The sequence below is a fragment of the Antrostomus carolinensis genome, unplaced genomic scaffold (genome assembly GCF_000700745.2).
Source record: "Antrostomus carolinensis isolate BGI_N321 unplaced genomic scaffold, ASM70074v2 scaffold2828, whole genome shotgun sequence".
NCBI classification, from domain to species: Eukaryota; Metazoa; Chordata; class Aves; order Caprimulgiformes; family Caprimulgidae; genus Antrostomus; species Antrostomus carolinensis.
Window position 1 is genome coordinate 20,396 of NW_010332086.1, and position 290 is coordinate 20,685.

Consider the following 290-nt stretch of genomic DNA (forward strand, 5'->3'; position numbering starts at 1 on the left):
CTCTTCAAACTGTATAGTTGTCTGCAGATACAGTGTTTAAAAACTGCAGCTCCAGCCACTTTGCACCACTGCCAAGGATGCAGCAGGACTGCAGTGCTGATCCTGCACAGGCTGGCAGCCGGGGTGAGGGTGAAGGCTTCCAGCTGGGGATTGCACTGCAGCTTTCCTGCAAGGCAACTGCGTGGAGCCCACTCCTGTTCAAGGAGCAGCGCCAAGAACAGGGTTGCAACACAGACTTCGCAACCCAGGTTCATCCGCGCTGAATTTCAGCCCAGAGCAAAGTCTCACGG